This window comes from Staurois parvus, unplaced genomic scaffold (assembly GCF_062004578.1).
Source record: "Staurois parvus isolate SC_StPar_1 unplaced genomic scaffold, SC_StPar_1.0 ptg000283l, whole genome shotgun sequence".
NCBI classification, from domain to species: domain Eukaryota; kingdom Metazoa; phylum Chordata; class Amphibia; order Anura; family Ranidae; genus Staurois; species Staurois parvus.
Window position 1 is genome coordinate 6,864,604 of NW_028318079.1, and position 16,961 is coordinate 6,881,564.

At 47.3% G+C, this 16,961-nt stretch overlaps 1 protein-coding gene across 1 annotated transcript in view; it reads left to right on the forward strand.

The window, feature by feature from the left end:
- The first annotated feature begins 426 nt into the window (after positions 1-426).
- The window catches only part of PRRT3 (proline rich transmembrane protein 3), a 99,786-nt gene continuing 83,251 nt past the window's right edge, over positions 427-16,961 (forward strand). The window contains exon 1 of the mRNA XM_089682061.1: positions 427-634. The gene's annotated coding sequence lies outside the window, so the exon portion shown is untranslated. The remainder of the gene's footprint in view (positions 635-16,961) is intronic.

Sequence of the window (16,961 nt, forward strand, 5' to 3'; positions counted from 1 at the left end):
AAAAAAATGGGTCAAAACGCATCAAAAACGTGACCCTTGCGTTTCTGGTCTGCTGTTGGCGATCAAACAGCAAAGCGATTTCTACCTCGTTTTTCAGCGTCCAGCAACACAAAGGTGTCATTGATGCGTTTTTTGTTTTTTTTTTTTCATGCGTCCTATTTGTTGCGCACACAACAAAGGCAGACGAGAAGTAGACGCAGCCGCGGGTTGTCTCGTCTTCTGCTAAGATCGCTCCATCGCAGGAAGAACTTTCCAGGAGTTCTTTTTCCTCTTCTTCCTGGCATAGAAATCGGAGAGGTTGGGGGGTGCGGAGCGCACAGTCAGTCGGCTCGCTCTACTTTTTTTTTTTTTGGCTGGGTTGGATATGGAGGTGTAGCCCTGAGCTTTATTACTCAGTGTGTGCAGATTACTGGAGTCACTCGGAGGGAAGGAAGGAGACACAACACACGGCACAGGCTGGAACTGCGGGATTCCGCTTCATTCATGCGTTCGCACCAGGGGATGAGCATAGGGGCCCCTCTCTGCAGGATCCCCACCGGGGTATGAGCATAGGGGCCCCTCTCCGCAGGATCCCGGCACAGAGTCTCCCGTGTATGGGGTAGGAGCAGACAGGAGGCGCTTTCTTCTGGTAGAGGTAAGGCTGCGACCTGATTTTTTATTTTTGTGATTTAAAAGATCAGAACAAATTATAAAATGTATTGAAACGCAAAAAATAAAAATGTCATCAATTGTAACTTTTTATCTATATTTCTGCTTACCAGTCCTTAGATGTGGTGACTGCATTCAGATTGTTTTTTTATCTTGTGATCCTGCCAGCAGCACACTTCCTTTCTAGGGTGACAACACTCACTCGCCCTCCTGTATCTACAGAGAAGTGTTGTCACCAGCAGCACACTTCTTTTCTAGGGTGACAACACTCACTCGCCCTCCTGTATCTAGAGAAATGTTATTGCCAGCAGCACACCTCCTTTCTAGGGAGACAACACTCACTTGCCCTCCTGTATCTACAGAGAAGTGTTGTCACCAGCAGCACACTTCCTTTCTAGGGTGACAACACTCACTCGCCCTCCTGTATCTACAGAGAAGTGTTGTCACCAGCAGCACACTTCCTTTCTAGGGTGACAACACTCACTCGCCCTCCTGTATCTAGAGAAATGTTATTACCAGCAATACACTTCCTTTCTAGGGTGACAACACTCATTCGCCCTTCTATATCTACAGACAAGTCTTGTCACCAGCAGCACACTTCCTTTCTAGGGTGACAACACTCACTCGCCCTCCTGTTTCCACAGAGAAGTGTTGTCACCAGCGGCACACTTCCTTTCTAGGGTGACAACACTCACTCGCCCTCCTGTATCCACAGAGAAGTGTTGTCACCAGCGGCACACTTCCTTTCTAGGGTGACAACACTCACTCGCCCTCCGGTATCCACAGAGAAGTGTTCTTACCAGCAGCACACTTCCTTTCTAGGGTGACAACACTCACTCGCCCTCCTGTATCCACAGAGAAGTGTTGTCACCAGCACTTTACACAGCTAACATTACTAGCGTTATTAAAATGCCCCGTGTGCATGGAGCCTCCACCATAGCGCCCAGGGCAGCTGTCCCTCCCGCCCACCCTCTGTCCTGGTGACATCTCAAACAGTGTTATCAGCCTTTTCCCAGCTATTTTCTGTGAACTACAAGTCACCTCTCCCTGTGTCATGGAGGTAAAGAAAGGGGAGATGTTTGAAGTCCAAAACAGGAGATCAGCCTAGTGTGACACAGTGTGAGTACAGTGAATGCGTGTTGTCACCCAAGGATAGGAAGTGTGTTACTGGCAGGATCACCAGGTGAAAAAAAGGCTGAAAAAAAAAGAAAACAAATGCAACCATAACATCTGTGACATTTGTGATTCTAGGTTTAGATACACCCAGGGACGGACTGACAACTCATGGGGCCCCCGGGCAATAGGAGATCATGGGGCCCCTGTGTCCTTGCCCAAACTCAAAAAAGCCTATGAAAAAGGTACCAGGGGCATCTCATGGGGCCCCCTACTGACCCCAGACCCTCGGGCAGTTTCCAAATGGTCTTTCCGCCCCTGGGTACACGTTAAGTCACCGGTCACACCGCTGAGATTTAAAATCACACGATTTGTTTGCGATTTCTGAAGACTTGATAGTGATTTGTGAAGATTTTCGATGATTTCTTGCGATTTGCTTTGCGATTTCCATGATATTCTATGAATGTGAAATCGCAATAAACTGCAGAAAAAGTAACGCAAGAACTACTGTAGAAATCGTGCCGCAGTAAATCACGCGTTTTAATACATTGATATTCATTAGATGCGATTTCAGGTGCGATTGCAATTTGACCGGCACTAGTGGTTTATAGTTTCTGGGGATTGAGGATTGCCTGTATGTCAGACAATGAAGTCAGCATCCTTGCTGCACAACAGCTCAATTACAATGGACTGGATAGGCCACCTAGAGAGTGTACTGGGTTCAGTGGATCATTATTGGGCATTTGTGTATTACGGGACTGAGACCAAATGACAGGTGGCAGATCAATGACTGTCATTTAAAACACATCCCACAGGAAGATTCACTTGCAGTGAATGTTTGGTCAACCGCACAGTAGCCGAAAGATAGCTACACCGCGGTTGTCCAGTTCTGGGAGGGCGTCCATGGATGTCCTCCCAGAACGTGTCCCCTGCACGCCGCCAGTGGGGCGCACCTGGTGCTGTCGGTGATCGCAGTGTCACCCATCAGTGCCTAGCAGTGCCACCCATCAGTGCCTAGCAGTGCCGCCCAGCAATGCAGCACAGTAGTATCACCCATCAGTGCCTAGCAGTGCCACCCAGCAGTGTCACCCAGAAGTGCCGCCCAGCAATGCCGCCCAGCAGTGTCACCCATCAGTGCCTAGCAGTGCCGCCCAGTAGTGGCACTCATCTGTGCCTAGCATTATCACCCATCAGTGCCTAGCAGTGCCGCCCATCAGTGCCACCCATCAGTGCCTCCCAGCAGTGTCACCCATCAGTGCCCAGCAGTGTCACCCATCAGTGCCGCCCAGCAGTACCACCTAGAAGTGCTGCCCAGCAGTGGCACCCATCAGTGCTGTGCAGTGTCACCCATCAGTGCCCAGTAGTGCCACCCATCAGTGCCCAGCAGTGCCACCCATCAGTGCCTCCCAGCAGTGTCACCCAGCAGTGCCACCCAGAAGTGCTGCCCAGCAGTGGCACCCACCAATGCCTAGCAGTGTCACCCATTAGTGCCCAGTAGTGCCACCCATCAGTGCCCAGCAGTGTCATCCATCAGTGCCCAGCAATGTCACCCAGACGTGCCGCCCAGCAGTGCCACCCAGAAGTGCCGCCAGTCAGTACCATCTGCCAGTGCCTCCAATCAGTGTTATCAGTCAGTGCCGCCCATCAGTGCTGCCTATCAGTGCCCATCAGTACCCATCATTGCTGCATATCAGTGCATCATCAATGCCTCTTCATCAATGCCCACCAGTGCCACCTCATCAGCGCTGCCTCATCAGTGCCCATCAGTGCTGCCCATCAGTGCTGCCTATCAGTGTAGCCTCATCAACTCACATCAGTGAAGGAGAAAAATTACCTGTTTGCAAAATTTTATAATAAAAACAAGAAAACTTTTCAAACTCTTTGCTCTTTTTTTGCTTAAAGTCCAAAAAATAAAACCCCCAGCGGTGAGTAAATATCACCAAAAGAAAAATCTATGTGTGTGAAAAAAATGATAAAAATGTCATGTGAGTACAGTGTTGCATGACCGCGCAATTGTCATTCAAAGTGCAAGAGAACTGATAGCTGACAATTGGCCAGGGCAGGAAAGGGTGACAGTGCCCGGTAGGCGAGGGGTTAATTTGTAGCCAGCATCCAGGGGCGGACTGACCATTTGGAAACTCAGGCACTGCCCGAGGGCCCGGGGTCAGTAGGGGGCCCCATTAGATGCCCCTGGTACCTTTTTCATAGGCTTTTTTGAGTTTGGGCAAGGACACAGGGGCCCCATGATCCCCTATTGCCCGGGGGCCCCATGAGTTGTCAGTCCACCTCTGCTAGCATCATATATTATTTTATGTGTTTCTTGCATCTCACAGTGATCCCAGCTACCTTCCCCCCCCATTCCGATCCCAGGGATGTCATCCCAGTCTCAATCCAATACCTCACCACAGGTAAAACAGACCTAGCATCAGATCAAAGATCCCAGTACTCCCTCTGACAATGCCATCTTTGTTCAGGCACCCTTTAGGTTCAGCTTCGACTTGCTAGACTGAGATGATGGTTCACAATCATGTAAATCCTGGTGTCTGTGCAGTTTGTGGCTGTGTTCACAAACGTTTGACGCAGATCAGCCCCTTGCTGCGGCCTCCCACTTTGCGACAGAGTTACAATGTTGCAGTCTGATCACTGAGGAGACTAAGAAAATGCTTCCACCTGCCTGCAGCAGACGGGTGATATCATCCCAGTCTAGACAAAATCACTGGACTGGAGATTAAGGACTGGTGTTTAATGACAATAGTGGAGGTGACACTGGGACACGTCAGGAATGTCGTCATGTAAAGTGAAACTGAAATCCATTCACATATTTTTCATCATTTTACTGTTTACATGGGACAGGAAGACGTTATCACATTCTGCATTGTTAGATGTCTGATGGAAAGTATTATGACTGATTCATTATCATGGTGTGTGTTGTACAGACTATATTAGTGGACGAAGATTTCTTAGTGAATGTTCGATGATCTTGCAGACGTACGCATCCTCGATATTTGGACCCTCGTTGGAGAGTCATACTGTACATTGTTTATAGTACCTGGATGGTCAGGCAATAAATGAGGTCCTGAGTGATAATGACTTTAGGATGTCACCTGTTTCTGATTATTTAAAATAGTGGGACACTGCATTAGGGGTGCAAGATCAGAATAGTGGCCCACTGACAAGGGATCCAGAATAGTGTCCCACTGACACAAGGGGGACAGAATAGTGGCCCACTGACAAGGGATCCAGAATAGTGTCCCACTGACACAAGGGGGACAGAATAGTGGCCCACTGACAAGGGATCCAGAATAGTGTCCCACTGACACATGGGGAACAGAATAGTGGTCCAAAGACCCGAGGGATCCAGAATAGTGGCCCACTGACACATGGGGAACAGAATAGTGGCCCACTGACACATGGGGAACAGAATAGTGGCCCATTGACACAAGGGGAACAGAATAGTGGCCCACTGACAAGGGATCCAGAATAGTGGCTCACTGACACAAGGAACCCAGAATAGTGATCCACTGACACAGGAGCCTAGAATAGTGGTCCAAAGACCTGAGGGGTCTAGAACAATGGTCCAGTGACACAAGGAGCCCAGAATAGTGGTCCACTGACACATGGGGAACAGAATAGTGGCCCACTGACACATGGGGAACAGAATAGTGGCCCACTGACACATGGGGAACAGAATAGTGGCCCACTGACACAAGCGACAAAGAATAGTGGCCCACTGACACAAGGAATCCAGAATAGTGGCCCACTGACACAAGGGGAACAGAATAGTGGCCCACTGACACATGGGAAACATAATAATGGCCCACTGACACAAGGGGAACAGAATAATGGCCCACTGACACAAGGGGAACAGAATAGTGGCCCACTGACACACGGGGAACAGAATAGTGGCCCACTGACACAAGGGATCCAGAATAGTGGCCCACTGACACATGGGGAACAGAATAGTGGCCAACTGGCACATGGGGAACAGAATAGTGGCCCACTGACATATGGGGAACAGAATAGTGGCCAACTGACACAAGGGATCCAGAGTAGTGGCCCACTGACACAAGGGATCCAGAATAGTGGCCCACTAACACATGGGGAACAGAATAGTGGTCCACTGACACAAAAAGCCTAGATTAGTGGTCCACTGACACAGGGAGCCCAGAGAAGTGGTCCTATGATACAAGGGTTCCAGAATAGTGGTCCACTGACAGAAAAAGCCTAGAATAGTGGTCCACTGACACAGGGAGCCCAGAGAAGTGGTCCACTGACACAAGGAGCCCAGAATAGTGGTCCACTGACACAGGGAGCCCAGAATAGTGGTCCAATGACACAAGGGCCCCAAAATAGTGGTCCTAGGTTACAAGAGTTCCAGAATAGTGGTCCTAGGTTACAAGAGTTCCAGAATAGTGGTCCACTGACAGAAAAAGCCTAGAATAGTGGTCCATTGACACAGGGTGCCTAGAGTAGTGGGCCACTGACACAAGGACCCCAAAATAGTGGTTCAATGACACAAGGGGTCCAGAACAGTGGTCCACATACACAGGGAGCCCAGAGTAGTGGTCCACTGACACAAGGAGCCCAGAGTAGTGGTCCACTGACACAAGGAGTCGAGAACAATGGTCCACTGACACAAGGAGTCGAGAACAATGGTCCACTGACACAAGGATTGTTTTGGTAAACCGACTGTGGATTGTACAGAAATTGTATGGCCAGGTTACAATGTGTGGGTGGAGCCTCAGAATAGCCTTTTATTTGCTGTGAAGTGACCTGTGCCGTGTTCTGTGTGACACGTCTCTGCGTCTCCCAACCTGCCCATCAGGAATGTCGAGTACAGTTGGTGTTGTTGTTGATGTTGCAGACAATACAGGTTACAGTTTATACATTGCAGCCCTGTGCAGGTGACACCATATCCCTGCGATCTTCCGGGCAGATTGCTCAGTACACGGGGACATTCACAGTCTCCCTAAAGCTGCTTATCTACGCGCCGCTGTGAAAAGATCATGGCTGGCCGCGCTTTCTGTTGCCAAGGCATTAGGAGTGCGATAATATCATGTTACCGGATGTGAGCTGAGCTCGGCTGTCTCTGCCGGTGACACCATCCTCTGCCCTGATCACCGCCCAGCAAACTAGTCAGTAAACCAGTCCACCTTACCATGTCATGGCTGAGAGCCTTCAAGGTGACCTGTCACAACTGGGCTCATCCAAGTATCTGAGCGATAGGTCTGAAGCCCTGGATTTACACTGATGGGGTGCGGAATTCTCAGCGGTTTCTGTGCGATTTCTGCGCCGCATCATAACCGCACCCCATTCATGCGAACCGCTGCGGGCGTGTATTTTAAGTTAACCACTTCCAGACCGGACACTTTTACCCCCCTTCCTGTCCAGGCCAATTTTCAGCTTTCAGCGCTATCACACTTTGAATGACAATTGCGCGGTCATGCAACACTGTACCCATATGAATTTTTTAGCTTTTTTTTAGATAGATAAAGCTTTATTTTGGTGGTATTTATTCACCACTGGGATTTTTATTTATTTTTTGCTATATAAATGAAGAAGTCCGAAAATTTTGAAAAGAAGTGTTTTTAAATAAATCTTGGCCAAAATGCATTCCGTTATCTTTTTAGTAAAAAAAAATAACCCAAATTAGTTTAGAACCAAAAATTATAATTAAAAAAAAAATTTTTTTTACATTTTTATTTTTTTTTTATATTGTTATTTATGTCTTTTTTTTAACATACTGTCACTCTAGCAGTACAGTGTCACCATAGTGACACTCCGGACACAGCAGGCACCGGATCGCGGTGCTGCGCGCTCCCAGGGAGTGCGCGCAGTCTAAAATGGCAGGCGCCGTTTATGAACGCCAACCCGCCCCTGCACTGGCAATTTATATACAACTGCCGGATGGGAAGTGGTTAATAAACACACACTTACCTGTCCCGGGGTCCAGCAATGTTCTCACCCGCGCCGTCAATTCTCCCTTCTCTCCACAGTGCCGGCATCTCATCTGTGGGCACCAGGCTGTGACAGCTTGCGGCTTCACAGCCTGGTGCCCACTGCACATATGCAAGTCGCACTGCGCCTCCTAATTGGTCTGGCGGTCTTCTGGGACCTGTGAAAGTTCCCAGGAGACTGCGGGAGGGAGGAGGGAGTCAAACATCCGGCTCACTTTGAACAGGTATCTGCTCCCCCCCAAAAGGTGCCAAAAATGGCAGTGAAGGGAGGCGAGGAGGCAAATAAGCGGAGCTTCCGATTTGAGTGGAACTCCGCTTTAAGAATACCATTAAATTTCTCAAGAAGAAAGAAAAAAATGTGACATTATATTTACTGATATTTGTATGTTCTAGGATATTTCATAGTATTTAATGCCAGAAAACATACATTTTCTTTAAAAAGAACCAAAGTTAATATAAGTACACTCCTGGGGCCTATACATCAAAACTACTCTGCTTATGTAGAGATAAGTATGGAGGTTTGCTAAACCCATCAGAAAATCACATTTACCTGAACAGTATCCCCACTTCTGATCCTTATTATAATCTGCTGTTGTAGAGCACCAGAAGCGATCATCTGAGCTGCCATCACTGGTACAGTCTGAATACCATTTGGAGTTATACTTAAATGGGAAGACACACTACCATTGGGATTTTAATTTTTTTGCTATGTAAATGAAAAAGTTCAAAAGTTTTGGAAAAAAGTTTTTCTTATAAAATTTTGAAAATAAATAATCTTTCATCATACATCTTGGCCAAAATGTATTCCGCTATCTTTTTAGTAAAAAAAAAAAAAAAAACAAATTAGTTTGTAACCAAAAATTATAATTTTTTTACAATATCATTCACAGATTTCACACGTAGTAAGCAATGATGTCAGAAGTGACATCTTGCTTACTACTCTGCATGTGATCACTGATTGGCCAATCAGTGATCACATGATCAGGACCTCGCACAGAGGTCCTGTGCAACGATCAGTGTTCCACTGTGTCCGGAGGACACAGTGGGCACCGGATTGCGGTGCTGCACGCTCCCAAGGAGCGCGCACAAGCAGGGTGCGGGGAGGCTGTTTATAAACGGCCACCCAACCCTGCACTGCCATATACAACGGCTGTACATAGCCTTGCAAAGAGCAGAACTGTGGGAGGGGCCAAGCAGGCTCCACCTACTACAGGTCCCTAACTCACATTCATGCATACACATACTAGGGCCAATTCAGACAGGAGCCAATTAACCTACCAGCATGTCTTTGAAGTGTGGGAGGAAACCCTCACAGCCACAGGGAGAACACACAAACTCCAGGCAGGTGGTGCCATGGTTGGGATTTGAACCAACAACCCTAGTACTGCCAGGCAGAAGTGCTACTTTAGCCACTGTGCTGCCCACAAGCCAGATCTTAACATGTAAAAGCAAAAGTGACATCATCCCTGTGGTGTACTTTGCCTTGCAAAGAGCAGAGCTGTGGGAGGGGTCCAGCAGGCTCCACCTACTACAGGCTGCCTGCAGGAAATGACAGGAGGGGCGGAGACAAGACCAGTCACCCTGCACAAGGAGAGAGAGCAGCAGTGAGCGATCTTTATTACAGGAAGTCAAAGTCCCACCCTGGATTAATGAGCAGATCTAGAAGGAATACACAAACACACCAAGATTAAGTCCCCGGTTACACTGGGTGCGGCTTGGCATGCATTTCGCAAGCCATGCGACTTGCAAGTCCCATGCCAAGTCACACTCTATTGTCCACAATTACTGCGGCCATATTGGTGCGGTTCCGACTTGGTCGGAGTCGCACCAATTTCTACAGTAGTGCATGCACTACTTTTGGTGCGATTTGCATAGACATCTATGTCAGATATCTTGTAAATCGCACCTGAAATCAGCAGGTCCCCCCGACTTTGAAATCGTGTGACTTCACTGTAAGTCGCACGATTTCAAAGTCGGGATCGGTGTGACCGGAGCGTAAGTGCCCAGTCATACCGGTGCTATTTTAGGTGCGATTTGCAAATTGAAATCACACCTGAAATCGCATCTAATGAATGTGAATGTCAGTGTCCTAACGTGCGATTTGCTGCAGCGCGATTTCTAAAGTAGTTCTTGCATGACTTTTTCTGCAGTTTTTGTTGCGACATTTTGTTGTCACATACATAGAATATAATGAAAATCGCACTGCAAATGGCAAAAAATCATTGAAAATCTTCACAAGTTGCAATACAGGCCACAGAATTCGCAACTGAAATCGTGCTGAAATTGCACACAAATCGCACGATTTTAAATCGCAGCGGTGTTCCACTGTAATATCCAACTCTTCCTTTTTTCCTGATGGCTATAGACTGGTCACATGACAAGCAGGGTCCTCTTCATCTATTCTCTGGCTCTAGACGGCCCCCAATGATGCAGAGAGCAGTACCAACGTGATGACGTTGGCATTGCCCTCAGGGGGCGGGTCCATGATGCCCATATTTATAGGATGTCCTCTGTCTTCTACTGGGTGTCATTCAAAGTGGAAGACTTAGGACAACTAGTGGCGGAAAGAAAGTACTGCAAGGGACAGCACTAGAGAAAAGACGATTATTGCAGCTAATTTTTTTTTTTTTGTTACAACTTCTATGGCAGCTATTAAATAAAAAATATTTTACTGTTAAAAAGTCAACCTGAGGCTGGCAATACATTATACAATTTTCTCCTACAATTTTCCTTTAGATTTACCAAAACCATATAAGATGAGGTCAAACCTAAATACTTTCAATTTGTATGCAATCAGGCAGGCCCTGGCACTACATAATTGAAGAGAAATCTAAATTGAATACGAAAATTGTATAATGTATGGCCAGCTTTAGGTTCAAGTCCGGTCTTTACCTAGAATGTGATGATGTCATCAGTGATGATGAACCTAGAATGTGATGATGTCATCAGTCTGCAGCAGGTAGGAGGAAGCATTTCCTCATTTCCTTAGTCCCCTCCCCAACCCCCGTAATCAGATTGCAACATTGTAGCTTTGCCTAGGATCAGATGATGTCATCAGTCCGCTGCGGCCAGGAGGACATATGTCCTCAATCACAAAGTGAGAGGCTGCAGCAGGGGGCAGATCTGTGTCAAACATTTGTGAACACAGCCAAGCACTGCACACACACCAGGATTTGCAGTTGTGCTATGTCTAGACTATACCTGACCAGCCAATGAAAATTATGGCTGTCCTATCAATAAAGGCGATTGGGGCGATTTGCCTTTTTCATAGCCGGTGTAGTTCCCTGTCAGTTCTGAGGAGTGCAGGAAGTGCACCTGAACACCTGGAAATCCTGCCGCCGTGTATTTATGACATGTTTGTATACATTGGAGGCATGGCGTGTGAACAAGAACCCCCACATGTGGGTTTAAACAGCCCATGCAGTGTTCTGCTCCACATTCCATTAGCTGATGTGCCCGGTCCTGTCTGAACTCGATCTGAAGGAAGGTTTGAAGCGGGGCCCACATGAAAGGCTTCACACTGAGAACATCAGAGGCAGCAGGCTGGTGGAGCAGTGCAGGCTGCAGCGATGTGCCAGATCTGTTCACTGCGAGCAGAGGAAGGGGATTGCTGAGTGACTGTCTTGGTTCTTTGTCACAGAGGAAGCAAGCTCCCAGTGTTGTAGACTAAACTGCAGAAACAGATTGTGCTGATTACATTCATACAGTTATTGCTGAGCAATCAGAAGTGGAAAATAAACACTTTTGGGAATTTTCTGTTTAAATGTACAACCCTATAGCTGAAAATTGGGATCTCTGGATAGTGCTCCAGGCTGGACCCCACTGATCAGTAATCTGAAGGTTAGCAGGTGCAGCTGGAATATACACGGCTCAAAAAAATGAAAGGAAGTCTTTGTAATCAGAGTATTCTAAACTCCTGGGATATTGCTCTGGTCAGGTAAGTTGCAGAGGGGGTTGTTCATCAGTTTCAGCTGCTTTGGTGTTAATGAAATTAACAACAGGTGCACTAGATGGGCAGCAATGAGACAACCCCCAAAACAGGAATGGTTTTACAGGTGAAGGCCACTGACATTTTTTATCCTACTTATCTTTTTTACTAGTTTTGCATTTGGCTAGGGTCAGTGTCACTACTGGTAGCATGAGGAGATACCTGGACCCTACAGAGGTTGCACAGGCAGTCCAACTCCTCCAGGATGGCACATCAATACCTGCCATTGCCAGAAGGTTTGCTGTGTCTCCCAGCACAGTCTCAAGAGCATGGAGGAGATTCCAGGAGACAGGCAGTTACTCTAGGAGAGCTGCACAGGGCTGTAGAAGGTCCTTCTCCTCCCTCCCCCCCCCCCTCTTCTCTAAGCTAACAAAGTGACTGGAGGCAGCACTGTTCACTGTTAACTCTTTCCTGTGAAGACTGGAAGTTCAGGGAAGCAGTACTGAGAAAGCAGGAGCCAGCAACATTAAACATTGTAAACGGCCAGCTCTTTTAAACATTAAAAGCCATTCTACTTAAAATTTGCATGAAGATAATAATTACCGTCTTAGGATAATATCTCCATTGTTATCTGCTGAGAGACAAAGGAGTCATTAAAAGTGTGATCTGGCCACCCCAGACAAGGCTGGGTGTCAGTGACTAACTCCCTGAGACAGGGTGGTGACAGTCAACACTCCCGAACCTCCGATGTAACATGGCCCTTCACACCCAGATAATACCTAATTGAAGGTATGCATATTTCTTGCATCGTTACCTGTAATTGTTTTGTGGTAAGATGAGGACACCCGCCATCTCGTTGTCTTCATAGGAGGCCTGCTCTTCCCGAAGAATCACTTAAAGGAGATGTACGGAGCATTTTGTTTATTTTCTTTATTACGTGCCAGGCTAAACCTTGACATTGACAAAATATTCCTTCATTTATTTGCTACAAAAAATAAAATATCGCACATTAATCTCTTCTGTTTACTATTCCCAGCCAGCATTGACCCCCGGTTCACGTCCGTGTGGGCCACGATTTGCACGGACACGAGAGCCCATTTATTTGAATGGACTCCTGTGCCCCGGGACACGCAGGGAAGAAGTCCCTGCACTACTTGGGAAATCGCAGCCCGAGGTTCCCAGTACGGTTGCGATTTCCAGTTCAGGTTAGAATTAATGGCACCCGCCTGCGGGTCCAAAATTCCTCTGTGTGGGTGGTGCAGCTGCAGGTATTTGTACGGGTCCCGCAGTGGCACCACCCGCACAGATGTGAACCAAGCCTTAGAGCTTTAGAGTTCTAGTCATATATTTCAGGTCTCTGGATGAACTGCAGCCCAACACCTGCCAAACTGTGGCCCCTGGGCCAGATCAGATGTGGCCCTTTGCTTGCTTTTATCTGGCCCTTGGAGCATTATTTCATCCACTGATACCAACAATGGAACATAATTCCCCCCCACTGACACCAATAATGGGGCACAGTTCCTCCCAGTGGTGCCAATAATGGGGCACAATTTCTCCCAATGACACCAATGATGGGGCCCAATGATACCAATGATGGGCACAATTCCTCCCAATGACGCCAAAGATAGGGCACAATTTCTCCCAATGGTACCAACAATGGTTCACAATTTCTCCCAATGACACCAATGATGGGGCCCAATGATACCAATGATGGGGCACATACTTCCAAATGATGCCAACGATGGGGCACAATTTCTTCCAATGCCACCAACAATCAGGCCCTTTGATACCAATGATGGGGCACATTTTCTCCCAATGACACCAATCATGGGGCACAATTCCTCCCAATGACACCAACAATGGGGCACAAATCCTCCTAATGACACCAACAATGGGGCATAATTCTTCCTAATGACACCAATGATGGGGCACAAGTTCTTCCAATGACACCTACAATGGGACACTAGTCCTGCCACTAACATCAATGATGGAGCACAATTCCTTCCAATGGTACAAACAATGGGGTACAATTTCTCCCAATGACACCAATGATGGGGCCCAGTGATACCAATGATGGGGCACAATTCTTCCCAATGATGGGGTACAATGTCTCCCAATGATGGGGCACAATTCTTCCCAATGATGGGGCACAATTTCTTCCAATACCACCAACAATCAGGCCCTATGATACCAACGATGGGGCACAATTCCTCCCAATGACACGAACAATGGGGCACAATTCCTCCTAATGACACAAACAATGGGACATAATTCCTGCTAATGACACCAATGATGTGGCACAATTTCTTCCAGTGACACCAACAATGGGGCACTAGTCCTCCCACTGACATCAAAGATGGGGCTTGTTTTTTTAACCCTCTCTGTCCTGGTGACTACTGTGGCAGGGCAGAAAATGATAGGAAAGGTTAAATATTCACAGTTGTCACCTGAACAGGAATAAAGGGAAAATCTTCCAACCAGGACATCTTTTTCAGGTCACAACAGTCTTGAGAACATTCCTCTCATTTCCTGCTGTGACCCTTGGATGGGAAATGAAGGGAAATCTCTCTAATAGGGAACTTTTGACTACCAAAGCCATTCTGTCTCGGACTCCCAACACCAAGAACTAATGTATCATAGGGGGCATTTAGGATATCTAGGATAACCAGATGGACAGCTGTGTGTATGGGTGAGGTCAGATTGTTTGGTGAAGAGTTAGTCGTCATTTTATGGTAAGAAAGCCATCAGAAGGAGTTAATTTTAGAAGACAAGCCAGAAGGTTGTATTGATCTCAGTACACCTGTTGCTCCATCACCATTCATGAATGGTCTATCAGTGTTCTACTATTAATAAGGCACTCGGGGCATCTCTCTGGTTAACCCAGAATCCTGAATGTCCTAAATATTTCATGATTTGGAGTAATGTAATCCTCTTCCTGGTCACTATCCATGTTGGCAGCTCGCTGAGAGACGGCCCCGGTACAAGCAATAATCCTGGGTGAGTCAACCCTTGGCATCAACACCATCCCGAGTATAATTATATGTGATAATTACCCTACTGGATGGAAGACAGAAAAATCTACCAGCCTTCCAGGGCACCTTGTTCATAGAGACCATGAACATGATTTCTACTATCTACTGTACTAATCTAGATTATCGGACAGGATTCACAGTGTCATTAAAATGTGTTCAATCCATATTGATTCTCTGATAAAAGGCACACTTTTCATTTTATTCATAGTGAGCTTCCTTTCAGGAGAACTGCAGATAGATAGATGGATGGATGGATGGATGGATGGATGGATGGATGGATAGATAGATAGATAGATAGATAGATAGATAGATAGATAGATAGATAGATAGATACAGTAGATACATGATGGATAGATAGATACACTATATTGCCAAAAGTATTGGTCGGCCGGCCTTTCCCGCACATGACCTTTAATGGCATCCCAGTCTTAGTCCGTAGGGTTCAATATTGAGTTGGCCCCGCCCTTTGCCGCTATAACAGCTTCAACTCTTCTGGGAAGGCCGTCCACAAGGTTTAGGAGGGTGTCTATGGGAAGGTTTGACCATTCTTCCAGAAGCACATTTGTGAGGTCAGGCACTGATGTCGGGGGAGGAGGCCGGGCTCACAGTCTCCGCTCTAATTCATCCCAAAGGTGTTCTATGGGGTTGAGGTCAGGACTCTGTGCAGGCTAGTCAAGTTCCTCCACCCCAAACTGGCTCCTCCATGTCTTTATGGACCTTGCTTTGTGCACTGGTGGGCAGTCATGGTGGAACAGGAAGGGGCCATCCCCAAACTCTTCCCACAAAGTTGGGAGCATGAAATTGTCCAAAATGTCTTGGTATGCTGACGCCTTAAGAGTCCCCTTCACTGGAACTAGGGGGCCAAGCCCAACCCCTGAAAAACAACCCTACACCATAATCCCCCCTCCACCAAACTTTACACTTGGCACAATATAGTCAGGCAAGTACCGTTCTCATGGCAACTGCCAAACCAAGACACGTCAATAGAATTGCCAGACAGAGAAGCGTAATTCATCACTCCAGAGAACACGTCTCCATGCTCTAGAGTCCATTGACGTTGCACTGTGCTCTTCAGCATGCGCTGACCCCGCTCTGTCATGTGACGTGACCTACCACTTGGTGGCTGAGTTGCTGTTGTTCCCAGTTGCTTCCACTTTGTTATAATCCCACTAACAGGTGACCGTGGAATATTTAGTAGCCAGGAAATGTCACGGATGGACTTATTGTACAGGTGACAACCTATCACGGGACCACGCTTGGAGTCACTGAGCTCCTGAGAGCGACCCATTCTTTCACCAATGTTTGTAGAAGCAGTCTGCATGCCTAGGGGATGATTGTATACACCTGTGTCCATGGAGGGGATTGGAACACCTGAATCCAATGATTTGAAGGGGCGTCCCAATACTTTTGGCAATATAGTGTAGATAAAAATGTTTTTGTAGATAGACAGATAGATAGACATGGTGGCATCTCAGAAGCCCTATTAAGATACAGGGGCAGAACATTGTCACGCAATTGCAGGAAATGCCTGAACCAAGGACTTTCATGGCAGGATCACCAAGAACTTTCCTGGCAGGATCACCAAGGACTTTCCTGGCAGGATCACCAAGGACTTTCATTGGCAGGATCACCAAGACCTTTCATGGCAGGATCACCAATGACTTTCCTGGCAGGATCACCAAGGACTTTCATTGGCAGGATCACCAAGGACATTCATGGCAGGATCACCAAGGACTTTCCTGGCAGGATCACCAAGGACTTTCCTGGCAGGATCACCAAGGAATTTCATTGGCAGGATCACCAAGGACTTTCCTGGCAGGATCACCAAGGACTTTCATGGCAGGATCACCAAGGACTTTCCTAGTAGGATTACCAAGGACTTTCCTTGCAGAATCATCAAGGACTTTCATATGCAGGATCACCAAGGACTTTCATGGCAGGATCGCCAAGGACTTTCCTGGCAGGATCGCCAAGGACTTTCCTGGCAGGATCGCCAAGGACTTTCATGGCAGGATCGCCAAGGACTTTCCTGGCAGGATCGCCAAGGACTTTCCTGGCAGGATCGCCAAGGACTTTCCTGGCAGGATCACCAAGGACTTTCCTGGCAGGATCACCAAGGACTTTCATGGCAGGATCACCAAGGTCTTTCCTGGCAGGATCACCAAGGACTTTCCTGGCAGGATCACCAAGGACTTTCATTGGCAGGATCACCAAGGACTTTCCTGGCAGGATCACCAAGGACTTTCCTGGCAGGATCACCAAGGACTTTCATGGCAGGATCAC